The sequence below is a fragment of the Hemitrygon akajei genome, chromosome 3 (genome assembly GCF_048418815.1).
Source record: "Hemitrygon akajei chromosome 3, sHemAka1.3, whole genome shotgun sequence".
Classification (NCBI taxonomy): domain Eukaryota; kingdom Metazoa; phylum Chordata; class Chondrichthyes; order Myliobatiformes; family Dasyatidae; genus Hemitrygon; species Hemitrygon akajei.
This window is the reverse complement of record NC_133126.1, coordinates 119,718,469-119,734,749: the sequence shown is the minus strand read 5'-3', so window position 1 is coordinate 119,734,749 and position 16,281 is coordinate 119,718,469. Positions and strand designations below refer to the sequence as shown.

Below are 16,281 nucleotides of genomic sequence, written 5' to 3'. Positions count from 1 at the left end.
CCAAACTCTCGTCTCCTACCTTCCTCCAACTTCCTCTCAACTCACTCCGTTCTTGCCGTCTAGATGATTCCTGTTCTCTTCTAGTCTGTCTGTCTCTACAGTATAACCGATACTCCTCATAATCCCTCTTCTCTCTCAGCTGGTGTAGCCTTTCCACTTCTCTTTCCATCTCCCTTCTTTCCTGTTCCATCCTTATCCTTTCTCCCTCTATCTCGTTCCTCAGCACCTCTCTCACCCTCTCATATTTCCTTCTTTCCTCCTCAGGGTCCCAGACCTCTACTTCCCCCTGCAGGCTTACTGTTCCTGATATCATGGGGCATTGCTTGGGTGTTCCCTGCTCATGATAGGGAGGGGGTCTTTCTACTTCTTTCAGATCCAGGTATAGAGCTGAAGCTGGGCTTCTGTTAGGTTTTTCCTCTCCCCCACCCAACTGTTTTACCTGTTCCCTTTTGTCTTTTTCATTTATTATCAATATCCTGCCTGTCTTTCTCAATCTCTCTCCCTCCATCCTAAAAAGTTTCAATACTTCCATCTCCTGCTCTCTCCTTTCCTCCCTTTTCTTGGACTTATCGTTTGGTTTATGATTTTTAATTAGTGCTTCCATCTCTTCACACAAGCTTACATCGGATGTCTCTTCTTTTGGCCATTTCGTGTGCAGGTTTTTTGTTCTTTTTTCCCATTTCTCTGAAATTGCAGTAATCTCACCTCTACTTACCGGGAATTTCTTGCACAGTCTGTCTACTGCTGTTCCTTTTTCTTCTGCCATGTTATTTTCTCCTTCTCTTAGGTACTATTTCTTAAAAGTCTCACAGTTCAAATATTTCCCCGATCCTATCTTTACGCCTAGCCCTACAGTTTATTCTACCAGTGTTTAAGCAATTTATCAAATTCTTCTTACCTTCTATTCCATTCTGCCCGAACAGCCCTCAACCTAGGGCAGTACTCACAGAACTTTCTCTTCACTTTCCCTGCCCGTTCAGCCCTTCGCTTCATGCGAAGCGGTATCCACAGGGATTTACCAACACCACGTGGAATTTTCTTTACTCAACTTCTTATTACCTTATTCGTACTTACCCCCACTGCAGTGTTCTCGATCAATCCTCTGAGCCTCCTGTCAAACCCTCAATTCTGCCAGATTCTTTGGATCGGAGAAACCCTTCGGCAGTTGCTACACACCTCTGAGTCCCTGAGACCCCCAAAACCAACAGAATTTTAATCCAAATTGTCACAAGAAGCGCTTACCTTTTTTTGGGTTTACCTGTAATTCTGTTAGCTCTGTGAGGGCTCCCGAGGGACCGGGAAACGGCCTCAGCCCGCCAAAACTTTTCCGTGGGTCTCTTTCCGGTCCCTGTTCGGGCGCCAATTTTGTCGTGGTTACTTGAAATGACCTGGAGACACAGATAATTCTTCAAGAAAATTAAACCTTTATTTACAAACAAAGGCTGAGGCAATCAATGAACTTGTCACCGAAAGCCCCCCGAGCTCCGGTGTACAGCATTCTTTATAGTAATTTCTTATCTCAGTTACATTTCGGTTTCATCAGCATACCCAATCAAGTTTTAATTGCATATCATCTATATATTAACTAATCAATCGCTCTTGCCTAGCTCGCGGTGCGCCACCGTTATGTTTCACCCGTTCGCATTGGGGCCTTATTCCTGGCCAAGGTTATTTTTTCCAGACAACCTCCCTCACATTACATTCCTGCTCGCACCATCCTGTCCGCCACCGTTATCTCTTACTAAACAAAGGCTGAGTGTAATATATGGAGTACATTTCAACTAATAGTGCTGCTAGCTAAACAGGTGTTCTGTAAGTACCACAGTATGCAGCTAAGAGAGTACAAAGTATCTAGTTAAAACAATACATAGCAAAATGTGTCTAGTAAAATAATACATAGTAATATTCAGTACCTAGAAGTGATTACGTAGTATAGTAAATAGCTAATACATAGTGATTATATTTCAGGTATATATAATGATTATGTCAGGTATATTTCTCAATAAGATCAAAAGTTTTTGCAAACAAGGTACCGAAGACAATGTGTGACCAAAAGACCGAGCTTGCTGTTATATCTCTTGTTGTCAGCCATCCAGGCAGATAGCCTTCAGGAGCAATCATATACTCAGATAGTATGTATGTTTGAAATAATTTGACAGAATATTTACCATTATGTTTGCAATAGTTTGACAGACGAAGGATCAATCATCTGGCCAATGCATGATCTTCTATTTCGCTTTTATAAATTGGAGAAATGGTTTGAGTGAGTATTGGCACTGAGGGAAGAGTAGAATTCATGGCTTCAGTTGTTGGCCGGGGGTCAATATAGTTCTGTTGGTATGCAGAGACAATCAAACGTGAGCTTTGATTAATTAAGAACTGTGTCGTGAGTTTTTCAACCTAGACCTGCTGATGAATTAGTCAGCAGGAGATGTTGTTTCTGATCTGCAGTGACTATGACCTGCTGATAATTGTGCTCACCTCCAAGCTGTAGTCAATGACCAGTAGACTGACGTGCAGTTATCCAAATGGTCTAGCAGAAGAGATTATGCAGGCAGTGAAATAGCATCAAACATTGACCTGTTGAATTGGATTCAGATCATTTTTGAAGCTGGAGTTGGCCACAATCATCAGGATACTTCAGTCAATGCAGACCTGCAACAACTCCTCCAAAATGCCATAACTAGTCTATTTGGTTATGGTGGATGTAAGTGTTGACAGACAGTAGCCATTGAGGCCATCAGACTCTTCATGGGCATGGGTACGCTAGATACCCTTTTGAAGTAGGTGGGGAACTCAGACCACAGGTGCAAGAGGCGCAAGTTGCCCTTGAAAAAATGCAGCCATTTGGTTTGCACAGATCTTTCAGCAGTCAGCCAGGTACACCATCTGGGCCTGACTACAGAAGCAGTCACCCACCACACAGCCCAGCTGTATTTGCACCCCATTCAAGTCAAAACCTCTATAATCTACTCCGTTACTTTATTCAACTTTGCTTAAGTCACAAAGAAGAAAGTTTATTGATTCTATTCACAGTGCTCAATCTTCATGAATATATACCAGTGACCATTGTTGAAACATACATCCTACACATGCAGAATGGAGATGAAAATAAATACCAGCTACATTGGAACATACAGGACAATTTATAACTGTTGGAATCAAGTAGAAAAGTAAAGAGGTCCTGCTGAGATTTTCTAGGGGCTGATGTATTTTGTCACTCAAACCTTGGGTCGGGAATTGGCCTATCATTCTGATTAAAATTACACAAGAGAGTTCTGAGAGTCAGAGATAGCCCAGGTGGTCAGAGACATTTTCCTAGGTTGGAAACGGCAAGAACAAGTGCAATATATCTTTGAGGTGAGAAGTGGAAAACATTGAAGCATCTTCTTTACACAGAGGGGGTTTAGGTCTCACATATATCTGCTACCAGGGGACATGGTGGAAACAGATATGATAGCAATCGTTGAGAAGCTTTTAAACCGAGGCATAAACAGAGGTAATGGATGGATGAGGATCACGTGCAGACAGGTGAGATTAGTCTCAATTGGCATGATGTTTCCCAGAGAATCATTGTGCTGAATGGCCTGTTCCTATACTGTCCTGTACTATGTTCCATGTTCTATGTTCAAATCTCAGCATTACATTAGATTCATCACTTTCTAAACTTAAATTCGCTGGACCAAATAACCACAGCATAAAAGATTGTTACTTATATTTTCACCAGTTTATTTCTTCGAGCTCAGCTGGTGAGGGAACTTGGTCCCGACAACAGGGGGGAAGCGTTCTCATCCCTCTGGTGGTTCAAACAAGTTCACTGTTCAGCTTCCAGAATTGTTAAAATTTATAAGGCCACCGATACAAAAGAACAATCAGCTTGATAAACATTCCAGCCAAGTCAATGGACTATTGATACAAAAGATAGACACACCAGCAACTTTAATTAAAAAAGGAATGTCCTACCTGGTTTGTTGGAGCCAAAACTTAATTACAAAGATAAGAGCATCCACCAAGTTTATGCTTTAATTAAGAAAGGAATGTTCTGTCTAATTTCCATCAGGTACCGCCTTTTGTCGAAACCAAAAGGTGTGAAAAATCAGGGGATATCTTTTGTGGATCTGTGTGAACTTTAACACGTATCTTGCTCCAAAGAAGCAGCTGTGAGCCAATATTCAAACACGCTGCAGTCACTCACAAAATACACAGGCATAATCAGTACTTACCCCATTATTTACAGGTATCTGAGAATCCCCCAATTCCCTTAAAACTTTATCAAGTTCTGCCTCAAATGTGGCTCTTCATTAAATGGTCCAAAAAGAACCTGATTTTACTCAACGTATGACTGAGACACTTGGGAATGGGAAATAATTCAGAAAGTGTTTTAGAAAAAGCACTTGAGTTGGGAGTCATGTTGAGCTGTATTGTGTCTTTTTTTTGGCAATCATACTCAACAACGACTGGCAGCAACGGGATGTGACATGAAAGATAACTTGATATATGGCAGAAAATTTCCATTCATTTTTATTGTCACGTGATTATCACATAATCTGCTGAAAGCAACAAAAATGATATTTGACAGTGCATTGTAGGTTCCCCATTCCATTGTCCATAGTCTGCTATTGTCAAATGAAGATCTCAAGAACATCTGTGTGACAGTCACTGATATATCTGGAGCTTCTCGTGCAGTACAAAGTGAACTGTAAGCCTGTGTGTTCTCTGACTTTATGGTACTCATGCTTTACAGTCATATCCCTGCATCCAAGAGTCAATTTGGTTTTCCCAGTGATTTCCTCAGCATTGATATTTTCCTTTGCATAGAAATAATCTCATCTTCCTTGTTAACTCTTTTTTTAAACTATCCTTCCTTGAATTATGTAAATTATTCAAGTGCAGTTTCCTATGCACTTGGCCATTCTCTAATAATGCAGAATCATCATTCTTCTAAATACAAAAGTATTAAACAGTTTGATAAAAGTAAATGCAACAATGCAAAGTCCCTGATTACCTGAAACCTTTTTCTTTCTCATTCAATATTTTTCACCAGAGAAGCTTGTCAAATGTTGCTGCTTTGTTGTTCTACGGGGAGCTGACTGTGGATCAGCTGCTTCATGGTCACTGGCAAATACTTTCACTGCCCAGTTACATCACATAAAACTAGGGTTGGAAATTGGTTTTCAATTCTGATTAGTCTTTCCATTGAATCATTGAAAGAAGGGTATCCATTTGTCAGAATTCCTAGTTTAATAATGAATACACACTTGTCAATCTAATTATGTCATTCATTGTACAATATCAGATCCAAAATCATTCTGTACTATTGCTGGATTGAATTAAGTTTTTGTATGTATTTGGACAATGCAACTGGAAGAAATGTTCCATTAATGATCCACTTCCAGCAGCAACTTTTCTTTTCTTGTGTTTATTCATGAAGTTCCAGACATGTGCTCCATACGTATCTGAAAAGACCCGTTCTATATGCTCCTTTTTCCAGGGAGCAAAGTACTTCTGCCATGCTGGATAGTGGATTGGATAGAAACGTTTTGAGATCCATATAGAGATGCCATTGCATTCCTTGCCAATGAAGGTGGCTAGTTCAGTGGTATTGCACCATCTCTTCAGCACACTTGTTGACCCCAAACACGTCCAATGTAATGGGCCACAAAATCTTCCATGCAATTCCACAAAAAGGTATGATGCTTCTGATAGAAACCCATTGCTCCATTACTGAAATCATTTGGGCTTTGTGGACAGGTAAAGTTATCAAATGGCATAGACCTCAGTGATATAATGTCAGTATCTAGGTAGATTCCTCCATATTTCCAGATCAACGCTAACCTGCAGCCATCAGCAAGTACATGAGTCCAAAACCTCTCCTTTTGTGGATTTACCTACAGTATAAATGACAAGAAAAGTTTAATCCATTAACTGAATATTTCAGTGATAATAAAGAACTGTATTTAGCATCAGGAAGAGAAATATAGATGTAAAAATAATGAGAAAGGAAATTAAGATAATAGTCAACTACAAAGGAAGTTCTAGTTGGGTGTCTCACAAAGGAGGAACACCAGCTCTTCTGCTGTCAAAGGCACATAGTGAAGGCATTATGAATTCTATTAATATCAGTATCAGAATCTGGTTTATTATCGGCATATGTTGTGAAATTTGTTAAATTACTAGCAGCCGCAATACATAATATTGAAGAAAAAATAAATCAATCAATCAATTACAGTATATGTATATTGAATAGATTAAAAATTGTGCAAAAGCAAATAATATATGTAGGACTCTCAGTACCCGTAACAGTGGTGTTAATTGTTTAGGCTAACAAAATGGCTTTTCTGTTTGTTATAAAAAAATTGCTTCTCTGTAATGCGGTGATGGGTTTCTGTGTCTGGTATGTTTGGGTTATGACTGTAGATAAGGGGGGAACTAACCAATGGAGAATTGTTATGCTACCTTGTATGTGTGAGCTGAGCGGGAGTTCACGGTCTTTTCCGGGAGGAGGACGGACGTGTGAGGAGCAGACAGCAGTTCCAGGGCAATGGATACTGGACGTTGGCGGTTCAGACGGTGAATGAAGGCTCAGAAGGTCATAGTGGATGGAACGGGAGGCCTGAGCTCCAATCTATTAAAATATTATGTGCACAAACTGATAAACTTACTTATTTGGTGCCTTTAGATTATCTCTTTCTACTAACCCATCACTAAGAGATAACTACAAAGTTGCAATTATTTAATCGCTTTTGGGTGCATTGTCTGATATTTGTATTGCGAGTGTGTACTGGGGGGGGCATTACTCCGTATATACACCAAAGTATTGCACTATTGGCGGGGTGACGGTGATTCACCCTAGGCGAACTGGGGCCAACTTGGGCTACATTTGTGGGGGTTTCTTGTCTGGGTTAGAATTTGTCACATACGGGGTAATACGCCCCGGTTTAAACGACGGGAGATGGATTCGGATAAGATTGAACTCCAGTGTGAGATCGAGGACATAGCAGTTAATCATGCCTGAGTATTAAGTGGGGTGCACATGCGTACCTCAGATGAAGTGTTAATTTGATGTTTGAGTACGGTTAGAGATATGTGTTAGTGCAGATTGGTGCTGACGTCTCGGTGGTGGGACTGCCACCATCTCTGTGACCTCAGTGACAGGGGCGTGCATATTGTCACAGAGGAAGGGTTTGATGGGTTTGATGGGACACCTGAGGAGTTGCCAGCAGCTGGGTTGGAGATTTTCGAGAGCGGGTCCTATCATTTTTGAAGGATGAAGGATGAGGGTGTCGTGAAACTTAGAGGAGACTCAGTGAGGGAACGGCCTGGACTCTCTGGGAAAACACGTTCCCAGCAATGTGCCACGGGACCCCTGAGTGGAGAAGAGCTAATCCCAGAAGGATTGGTGGGACCCAGATCCAGTGTGTCAATCCGGATAGAGGGAATAGATGCAAAAGCCATACTAGACACGGGGTCGCAGGTCACACTATTGTACCATTCGTTCTACGATCAGTATTTGTCACATTCACCCCGACATCCTTCAATGCCCTGGAAATTTGGGGTATCAGTGCTGGTCAGTACCCATACAATGGTTATTCGTCCATGAGGCTGAAGTTCCTCGAGGCCGAGGTGGGAGTGTCTGAGGTTCATGAGGCCTTGGTCCTGGTTTGCCCGGACCCAGTCACAACAGCAGGTGTGTCAGTTCTGGTAGGGACCAACACCCCTATTGTACAGAAACTCCTGGGGGCCTGCAAGGAGAAGGCGGGTGAGGACTGTCGGTGCACCCGGTGTTCCAAGCTGCCTTTAAGGATGTGGGTGGTTGCCACGGGTGGGACACGGTATTGGAAAGAGGAACTGTATGGTGTGCCCAGTCGAAGCCCAGGGTGGTACGGCCCAGTGAAGTAGCGAGAGTGGTGGGGATCCCCAGATACCCCAGAGTGCCTGAGGGTGAAGCCTTTTTAGTGGACAGCCTGGAGGATCTCGAGGGGGAATCGAGATTCCCAGCTGGGGTGCTGGTGAGGCCTGAGCTACAGAAGCTCTCGGTGGTGAAGGCACGCCGGGTGGCGGTGAACATCAGGAACACCACACAACGGGAGATCACTTTTAAACGAGGAATGCCCCTGGCGCATTTGTTCCCAGTGACGGTGATGCATAGTGCCCCCGTGAGGCTCGCGGGAGGAGAACCATTGGAAAACAGGGATAAATTGACCGCTGGGGCGTTTAAATTTTTGGCCTCGCTTGTGCCAGAGAGTTGGAAGCGGAGGATCGTGGAGAAGATGTTGATGCTGAAAGATGTTTTTTCCCAAGATGAGTTTGACGTGGGCTGTTCCAGGAGCACTCGCCACACCATCCGGGAGACTTAAGACACCTCGTTTCGAGAAAGGTCACAGCAACTGGTCCCTGCAGAAGTGAACAATGTGTGGCTGCATTTGAGTTAAGCTGAAGAAAGCTGAGATAATTTCGGAGTCCCGCAGCCCTTATGTGTCCCCGATAGACATGGCCAGGAAGAAAAATGGGAAGATTCGTGTGTGTGTGGACTATAGGACCCTGAATAGGTGCACCATCCCTGACCAGTATACGGTCCCCAGGGTCAAAGACATGCTGGCCTGTCTGAGTGGGGCAAAGTGGTTCAGTGTGTTGGATTTGAGGAGTGGATATTACCAGATCCCAATGAGTGAGGTGGATAAGGAGAAGACGGCCTTTATATGTCCTCTGGGATCTTACCAGTTCGAAAGGATGCCCCAGGGCATATTGGGGGCTCCGCCACCTTCCAGAGGGTCGTGGAGAAGATCGCGGGGGATATGGACCTGCTTGAAGTGCTGGTATATTTGGACAACCTGATAGTATTTCGATCCCCCTTGGAAGAAAACGATGCGAGGCTAATGAAGGTGCTAATGAGGCTAATGAAAAGCCACCGGTGCTGGCATTTGCGGAACCCCGGTTGCCCTATGTGCTACACACCAATACTAGTCGGGAGGGGTTAGGGGTGGTCTTGTATCAGGATCAGGGTGCCGGGCTGAGGCCGGTAGCATTTGTCAGCCGGAGTTTGTCACCCTCCGAGAGGAACTACCCCAGCCACAAGTTGGAGTTTCTGGCATTGAAATGGGCGGTAGTGGATAAGCTGAGTGACTATCTCTACGGGGCCAAGTTTGAGGGACAGACGGACAACAACCCGCTTACCTACATCCTGACCTCGGCGAAACTGGACGCCACCGGTCATCGTTGGTTGGCCGTCCTGTCTGCAAATGACTTTAGCCTGAAATACCGGCCGGGGAGCCGGAATGTCGATGCAGATGCTCTGTCTCGACGGAAACATGAGGACCTGGAGGGGGACGAGGAGTGGGAGAGCGTTCCTGCATCCGGAGTGAAGGCCATGTGTCAGTTTGCTATAACCGCGCAGACCGAGGAAAAGGAGCGGCCAGAGTGTGTGGTGGACCCATTGGGGGCATCTGATGATGCCCTACCCCTAGTTGACTGTGACATGTCAGCTCTGAAGACCCCACAGCTGCCAGAGTTGAGTCCTGGGGAAATTGCAGCTGCTCAGCGAGATGACCCTGGCATTGACGCTATTTGGGACGCAGTTGAAAAGGGGGACGTGGCCTGGGTGGAGAAGACACAACACGGCTCAGTGTCTCTGTTACTGAGAGTGTGGCCTCGGTTGAGGTTGAAGAGCCAAATGTTATACCGGGTAACGTCACCCCCGGACCAACCTCAGCGTTGGCAGCTGGTCCTGCCTGGGAAGTATCGGAGGGTTGTGATGAGGTCACTGCATGATGACTCTGGGCACTTGGGGGTGGAGAAGACCTATGGATTGCTGAAGGACTGGTTTTATTGGCCCTGAATGAGGTCAGAGGTTGATGAGTATTGCAAGTCCTGCATACGTTGCATACGCCGGAAGACGCTGCCTGTGCAGGCTGCTCCGTTGTCGCACTTGCAGAGTGCGGGGCCTTTGGACCTGGTGTGTATGGATTTCCCGGCCATAGAACCCGATACCAGCAACACGGCGAATGTCTTAGTCATCACCGATCATTACACCAGGCATGCTCAAGCATTCCCCACCAAGGATCAGAGGGCAACTACAGTGGCAAGAGTGCTATGGGAGAAGTATTTTGTGCATTATGGCCTTCCCCGATGGATACACAGTGACCAGGGACGGGACTTTGAGAGTAAGCTCATCTATGAGTTACTGGATATGCTGGGGATTGAGAAATCGAGGACCACCCCCTATCATCCACAGGGCGATCCCCAGCCAGAGAGGTTTAATCGGACTTTTTTAGACATGCTCGGGACTCTGGAGATCAGCAAAAAGAGTCGATGGAGTCAACATATTGGACATCTGGTTCACTGCTACAACTGGCCCTTCCCCCACTGGGTTAGAGGGGGTAAGGGGGGCTAGTGATGGGCTGTTGGGAGTAGCACAGGGCATTGGTGAGGAGGATGTGGGGCCCGAGCAAGAGATAGAGGGTTGCGAGGTGCAGAAGGGTTTGGGTGACCGCTTTCAGGAGGGTTCGCCTCATAGTTTCCATGAGTATTCTGTAGTGTCCGAAGTGGAGGAGGTAGAAGAGGGAGTGCGCAGGTATCAGAGAAGTAGGCGCCCCCCAGATAGGTTGGTCTATGTTGCACCTGGGGAGCAGGGTGTGATCTCCACTGTTTTAGGGAGTTATGTCACTGCTTTCTGCACCTGGGTTGGGCTTTGTGCTTTGCAGGAAGGGTTGGCAAATTATCTGAGCGTCACGAGGGCTTGACTAAATTTAGTAGGGGGAGAATGTAGGACTCTCAGTACCAGTAACAGTGGTGTTAACTGTTCAGGCTAACAAAATGGCTTCTCTGTATTGTTATAATGAAATGGCTTCTCTGTAATGCTGTAATGGGTTCCTGTGTCAGGAATGTTTGGGTTCTGACTACCGATAAGTAGGGAACTAACCAATGGAGAATTGTTATGCTATCTTGTATGTGTGAGCTGAGCGGGAGTTTGTGGTCTTTTTCAGGAGGAGAACGAGGAGGACGGATGTGTGAGGAGCAGACAGCAGTTCCAGGGCAATGGATACTGGATGTCGGTGGTTCGGACGGTGGCCGAAGGCTCAGAAGGTCGTTGTGGATGGAACCGGAGGTGTGAGCAGCTCGCATTATTATTTTAGGCACTGTTATAATTGTTGCCTCTTTGAAGCAAGTGGGAACTTCCGCCCTTTGTAGTGAGAAGTTGAAAATGTCCTTGAGTACTCCCACCAGTTGGTTGGCACAGGTTTTCAGAGCCTTACTTGGTACTCCATCAGGACCTTCAGTCTTGCAAGTGGTCACCCTCTTTAAAGACAGGGGTTAAAACTAACTTTCATATCCTAATTGGTATTTGAATGGTCTTGAATTTTTTTAACTTATATTTTTCAATATATACACAAAAAGGATGGGAGAATGTTGAGTTCTGTCAACTAAGACTATGTAAGCATTTAGTAGGGATGTGCTTTTTCCCTTGTACGCACGTACATACTGGGCGAGAAAGGGGATTGTGGGATGAAAACGTGGAGGCCCTCAGGTATTGAACTGAGACACTGAAAATAAAGTTGCTTAAACAAAATAAAATCATATCTTTGTTGTTCGGGCATTAACACTGACCTTGGCATCAACAACTTCCCTAAAATATTCACTCACTGTAACGTGCTGGAAGATATTTAAATACTAACTCTATGCTCCAGAGGACTATGCTGTGACTAACTGAAGATATTACGACTCTTTATGAAGTAGATTTGCAGTACTTGTGTCTTGTGTGCTGTTTCTTTAAGAAGTTTTCTGAGTTGTGTGGATATGTGGGCTCCCACTGTCATCCATCATCTTTTGACTTTAGGTTTTGGACCACATGTTGGAAGTTTCATTATGGAATTAACTCGAACACCTATTACCACCAGTAATCATCTTCCATCATACAGCACCTTTGCATGTACATAGAGGAAAAATTTCTGCACTTTGGTCATGTGAGAAGGGAAGTTATTATTTATAAAAGTTCCTTATCTATCTTCCAGGTGCTCAATTACTCCTTCAGGTCAAGCAACAAATTATCTGTATTTCTACCAATTTTAGTGCACTGCATCAGGATTCTTGTCTTTCTACACTGGAGAATCCAAAGCCAGATTAGGCAAGTGACTGTTGTACAGCGTATCTCTGCTGTCTTCGATTGAGACCCAAGGTGTCAAGTTTAAATTTTTAATCACATTAATTTTCTCCACTTGCTTTGTACAGCACTGCCTTGTCTCAAAATATACCATGTACCTTTCCCTTTGGTGTCCATTAGCGTGTCTGCCCTGCCTCCAACATCTGGCCTGCAGTAAAATGCTCTCAGATACAACACACTGGTTAAAAAGTAAATAGGCAAAGCAATGTTTCTGTTGATTACCTTTTGATACCAGCTTTTCAATGGAGTGTCTTCGAACAGTTCAGTGACATTCAAGGGTAGAATGGTGATATTCCTCACTGAGGAGAGCAAAGGAATGACTTTGTACTCAGGCTGTGGATACTGGCTCAAGTTGCCACTGAATCCCTTCATGAAGTAATAGATTGGTTTGTCTGGGTTTCGGAGAGCAGCAGACTCCACTGAACACACCACTAATGGTGTCGGCTCTACGTTGTCAGTCGACTCCAGAAATATAATCCCGGGATTCTGGTATAAGAATGCAAGATCAGGAACATCTTTTTCAGAACCAGATTTGTCTTTTAGATGCAATATTCCAAGCATGTACCTTTGAATGGAATAATAGCCTTCTAAATCCCAGCATTTGTACAACACACCTGCAGTTGCAAATATTAAGACAAGGAAATATCCTTTCTGCATGGAGATCATAATGTGGAGCTGAGATGGTTTATCAAATGTTCCTGCAAAACAAAAATGCACGTTCTGTTTTCAATATTGACTACATGAACTAAGACATATTTAGATTTATAGAAAAGGAAGACAAATTAATCCTGTTATTGATGGCAGAAATCTTTCTTTAAAAAAAACAAGTTTAAAAGAAACTGGCAAATTATGAATCCCCAGCATTTACTGTTCTGAAATATTGGGATCTAGAATTAAGGACCCAAAGACAAAGTTATCATGAAAGTTTTGAGCTGATCAGACATAGGATTTATAACATAAAAATAGACAAAGCTGCCGGTCACATGCAACTGTGGAAACAGAGCTCACGATCCAGGTTGAAAACCCATTGTCAGAAATGCAGTGAGAGAAAAGTTAGTTTTATGTGTTTAGAAAGTGCAGGGGTGGGATGGAGTGGACTCTGACGTGCATTAGACAATGGAAATAACATTTGACAAAGAGAAATAGGGTAGGGCCAAGATACTGACTCTTCCTCTCTCACTATAACCTACTCCCTCCTGAACCCGCAGCATTCCTCTCTGAAAGGACAGTGATAATACCATTCTTTTCCTGACAAAGTGCGACGGGTCTAGTTCAGTGAATTGTTTGCTAACTTGCAGAGATCAAATGTCAGCTCTCAGGCATGTCATTACACATCCACTGGATCATGACACAATCATACCGTCACCAATCATCAAGCAATCGAAGCCTCTTCCTCTCTCTTGAACTCTGTGTGTGTGTGTGTGTGTGTGTGTGTGTGTGTGTGTGTGTGTGTGTGTGTGTGTGTGTGTGTGTGTGTAAATACACATGCATATCACTACATATGTAAATACCTTTGAGTCAGAGTGTTTGTGTGTGTGTGCATGTCTATGTCTGTACGTGTCCATTTTCCTGTGTGTGTTGTGTATGTGTAGCTGTGTCCATCCTAAGATTGCAAATGTTATCTCTGATTCTGTCAGTGAATTAACCGTGACAATTGCAATGGATTTTTTTGTAACTGCTCTCAGATACCGGATGCAACACCGGCAGAGATTTCCACAGTCATTACTTGCCATCCCCACTTCATCTCTAACCTGTTGATCATGCTGGCAGTCCACATGCAGAGGAAATACCTTCTTATTTCAACTTTTCTAGCTGACATGAAAGCCTTTGTCTTAAAGACAGCCTCTCTCACAGCTATCACTACACTGAAAATATCACACAAAATTCCAGCTGAGTCACAGCATTAGGGACAGTTCTGATGAAGATTTGCTGTCATGATGCCACAAATGGTTGGCATGGATCTCCATCCATCATCCCATGGGATTAAGAGGAATAGACAGAGTGGACAGCCAACGCTTCTTCCCCAGGACACCACTGCTCAGTACAAGAGAACATGGCTTTAAGGTAAGGGGAGGGAAGTTCAAGGGGGGTATTAGAGGAAGGTTTTTTACTCAGGGTGGTTGGTGCGTGGAATGCACTGCCTGAGTCAGTGGTGGAGGCAGATACACTAGTGAAGTTTAAGAGACTACTAGACAGGTATATGGAGGAATTCAAGGTGGGGGGTTATATGGGAGGCAGGGTTTGAGAGTCAGCACAACATAGTGGGCTGAAGGGCCTGTAACGTGCTGTACTATTCTATGTTCTATGTTCTATTACCAAGGCAAACATGCATACCACTCCCAACCTGCACTGGCTTGTTAACTGTACAGACTGTGTTTGGTGCTTGAGAGATAAAAGAGATGATGAAAATCTGAAATACAGCTTAACATACCAGGGGAATGTGGGTCTGGCAGTACAAGTAGAGTGGAAACCAGAAATTAATGATCCAATTCAGTGAAGCATCAGTATTACTTCAATACTCCTGATTGTTCTAATTTCTTTAATACTTTTAATGAGAAACATGGTGAAAGAAAACAAAACAAAACCAAAGCTATGTCTGAGTCATATTAATATACTAAACATCTTTTTCTTAATGACATGTTTTTTGTGCTTTTTGTTTTTGTGATGTCTGGGCATCAACACTCAAAATTGATATTAGAGTATTCCTGATTGTCAAAATGTTTTTCTTTGCCAAGCGTTGTAAAAACAGATCAGGTAATTGCTCAAATTTGAATCTATCCCCAGTTTGCTCACTGGCTGATGGTATCCAAAGAGATCAAGTTCATGAAAATTAAAACACATTTTCCCAAAATGAAAAGAAATCCCAACATAATTCAGAGAAAACATATTAAAATTCATTGGCACCTACCTGTTTTAAGTGGGATTCACTCATGCCACTCTGTGTGAATGAAAGGATGTTCCAGGAGTTGTTTGACTTTATATCTGAAGTATAAATCTTGTTAGCATATTTGACACACCCAGTGTGCTCTGCTTGTAACTCAGGTGAGTGGAGGCCAGCTAATGGTGGAAAATGAAAAGCAGAAACAAAGCAACTCACACAAGATGCTGAAGGACTCAGCAGGTCAGGCAGTATCTATGGATCTTTTCCCACTGATATCAGTTCTGGCCATTACAGGGTTGTAGAATTGTGCATAAGGAAACACGGTCTTCAGCCCACTGAGTCCCGAGTCGGCTCATCATATTTGCCTACCTCCAGACAGATCAGTTGCAAATACAAGCCCTTAACACTGACACCATCTATGTTATTCACTCTCTCCACCTGACCGCATCAGACACTCCTCACATTTTTATACAATTTCAAACATTGCTTACAGTCTCATGATTTGGTTCTTCCAATAAAAATTATCTGCTATAAATAACAAATCTGTTACGCCTCTACAGCTGAATTCCAGCTAAACAAATCACCTGATGCATCAATGCTGGCTTTATCTGCCTTTATAGGTGTAAATGATGGTGTAGATAAAATTGATAACTCACGGAATTTGCCACAGGCAATATTTTAATGAGAAACACAGTAAAAGCAAACACAAACAAAACCTAAGCTATATCTGGATTATATTAATATACTAAACTTTTTTTCTAAATAAACATGTTTTTTCATGCTCACTAAGTACACTGCAGATGCTGGGGTCAAAGCAACACACACAACAAGCTGGAGGGACTCAGACCTGCTGAGTTTCTCCAGCTTGTTGTACATGTTTTTTGTGCTGTCTGTTTCTCCTATATCGGGGCTTCAACACTCAGAATTTATATTTCTGTATTCCTAATTGCCATAATGTTTTTCTTTGCCAAACATTGTGAAAATCGATCAGAGAATCATTCAAGTTTGAATCTATCCACCGATTGCTCAGTGGCTGATAGTATCAAAAGAGACCATTGATGAAAAAGGAAACACATTTTCCCAAGATGAAAACAAATCCCAACATAGTTACAAAGAACACGCATTCAAATTCATTGGCACCTACCTGTCTTAAATGGGATTCACTCATGCCACTCTGTGTGCATGAAAGGATGTTCCGGGAGTTGTTTGACTTTATATCTGAAGTATAAATCTTGCTTGCATA

The 16,281-nt window shown here is 43.4% G+C and overlaps 1 pseudogene; it reads right to left on the bottom strand.

Annotated features, from left to right (window-relative positions):
• Positions 1-3,660: 3,660 nt before the first annotated feature.
• LOC140723640 (alpha-1,4-N-acetylglucosaminyltransferase-like) lies at positions 3,661-15,180 on the bottom strand (annotated as a pseudogene).
• Between the last annotated feature and the right edge of the window lie 1,101 nt (positions 15,181-16,281).